The sequence below is a fragment of the Aplysia californica genome, unplaced genomic scaffold (assembly GCF_000002075.1).
Source record: "Aplysia californica isolate F4 #8 unplaced genomic scaffold, AplCal3.0 scaffold00163, whole genome shotgun sequence".
NCBI classification, from domain to species: Eukaryota; Metazoa; Mollusca; class Gastropoda; order Aplysiida; family Aplysiidae; genus Aplysia; species Aplysia californica.
This window is the reverse complement of record NW_004797433.1, coordinates 925,771-928,090: the sequence shown is the minus strand read 5'-3', so window position 1 is coordinate 928,090 and position 2,320 is coordinate 925,771. Positions and strand designations below refer to the sequence as shown.

Here is a 2,320-nt window from a genome sequence, read left to right as displayed (position 1 = left end):
TATTATTATTATTATTATTATTATTATTTGTTGTTGTTGTTGTTGTTGTTGTTATTGTTGTTGCTGTTGTTGTTGTTGTTATTGTTGTTGTTGTTGTTGTTGTTTGTTGTTGTTTGTTTGTCTGTTTTATAAAGGGCGTTTGATTAAAAAATATAATACTTTGGTCCACTTTCTTTTAAAGATAGGGCCTCCTCGAAAAAGTCAATGGATTGCCTCTGAATGAGATGGCTTTCCGGGGCGCTGTAGGCTAAGTGCTTCAAGGATATACTGTACTGTGTGCGCATGGCGAACTGTAAAATTTGCATTTCTCACAGGTAAGGCGCCATCTTGATTTGTAGTTAACGATGTGGTTTTCAAAGATGTTTATTTTTAGCTTCCCCGATAAACCCATACGGCTCGCGAGTAATATCGCTACTGATACAGGAACTCCATCATCGTTTTATCTCGACATGGATTGATAACTAATCACCAGAACACCGTGCCTGTGTCTCTGTTTTTCTTCCCTGGCCCATTTTCCTCCTCTGAGAATTCACTTTGTTTATTGTCGTCGTTACTCTTTACACACGCCGAGGTGTGTTGACTCATTTTTAGAGGACAACAGATAAGGTTTGCTTAAGCTCATGATTGTGATTCAACTGGATATTTTTACGCTCGGGCAATTGTCATTCTTCTTAAGGACATGTGTTATCGCAGTGTGTAAATTTACGAGTCTCATTTTGTGAGTGCGTGTGTTTACTGGAGGACCGACGTTCGCTGTGGGAACTGGTTACGACGTCTAAGTAAGTTTTACGTTTTAATACAAGAGTTATGGTTTGAAGAAGAAGGCTTTATTCATTCTACTCTTTTGTTTTGAATTAGGCTAGGTGTTATACGCCACTATTGATACGATTTAGGTAATTTAAGAGGCGGGCTTAGATCCTTCCTTTTAAAGCCAACGTGGTGCTGTGAGGGATAAGAGGGATACAACATTACAGCAGAAGAATGAGGTACTCGATAACCCCCCCCCCCCCTCTTTGAGTGTGTATGCAGTTGTGTGGGTTTGTGTATGTGTGTAAATGTGTGTGTGTGTGCGTGCGTGCGTGTGTATGTGTTTGTGTGTGTGTGTGTGTGTGTGTGTGTGTGTGTGTGTGTGTGTGTGTGTGTGTGTGTGTGTGTGTGTGTTCTTTATTCGTTGTGTTAACCTGAGCTGTTTTGATATTGTACTCCCTGGAGGTCGAAGGTAAGACTTCCACACATCATATCCATCGAAAGAGGGCTCACACCCCTTTTCTATCTCATAGTGGAAATGTACATATTAATATCATCTCCGCTAATATTATGATATCAATACGTTTGTGTTTCAGCGCCTTTTAATGGCAGCTTACATTGTATGCTAACCAGGCATTTGAGATAATAAAATTTAAGAATGCTATCAGGTCTGAAATAGTATAAATTGTAAAGCGCATAGCTTGCTGTGCAGCGGGAAATTGCGCTATACAAATTACAAATGTTGTCTATTCATCTATCTATTAACATATCTTATTATTGTTGTTGTTATTGTTATTATTACTATCATTATCATTTTTACTATTATTGTTATTATTATTCAAGCTCAAGTGTTACTGTCAGTGTGCGGTATCAATTTTGGTATTTTGTCTTCCCCATGATTCCTTTTTCATACCTTTTCATTACTCTTATACCTCGGACGAATTGCCCGTCTCAAAGGACATCAGTGTTCGTCTAACGATAAGTTGTCACACGCATACAGAAAACAGAAAGAGTGTTCGTTATTGCTACGGTATCAGACACAGGGGTTACTCAACACATTTTCTCACCCCCCCCCCCTACCCCCGGGCAATGCCGCTGACTGAAGTGTTTTTGGGCCATTCCCAAAGTGTGGATATTATAAATATGCTCGTATGCACAGAAGAATTGTAAATGAGCTGACTTATCAATGTCATGCTCACACTGTACCGAAACAACATAGGGGGACCTGCCGCTTTTTGTTTCCTAATCCTTATGCTATCGTCATTTCCCTCTACTTCATTTGTATGTTTGCCGCTCTCTTGTGAACTATTATTTCCGGGGTGCCTTGATAGTCGAAGCAGATTTTGTGCTGTTGAGGCGAGGGAGGTGAGCAGAGAAAGCCTGATTCCTCGTTTGGACTTCTCTGTTGACATCCCCCATTTGGCACAAGAGTGACAAACATACAAAAGAAGTAGAGGAAAATGACAATAGTAAGGATTAGGAAAGAAAAAGCAGCAGTTCCCAGTTGCAGATCAGGCACAGTTATGAGCGTGACATGAATCAGCCCATTTACAATTCTACTGTGCTTGAACGA

The 2,320-nt window shown here is 40.1% G+C and overlaps 1 protein-coding gene across 1 annotated transcript in view; it reads left to right on the top strand.

The window, feature by feature from the left end:
• Positions 1 to 267: 267 nt before the first annotated feature.
• Positions 268 to 2,320, top strand: part of LOC101859703 — a gene marked incomplete in the record, with an annotated part of 13,217 nt that continues 11,164 nt past the window's right edge. Inside the window, 1 exon segment of the mRNA XM_005097762.3 lies at positions 268 to 779.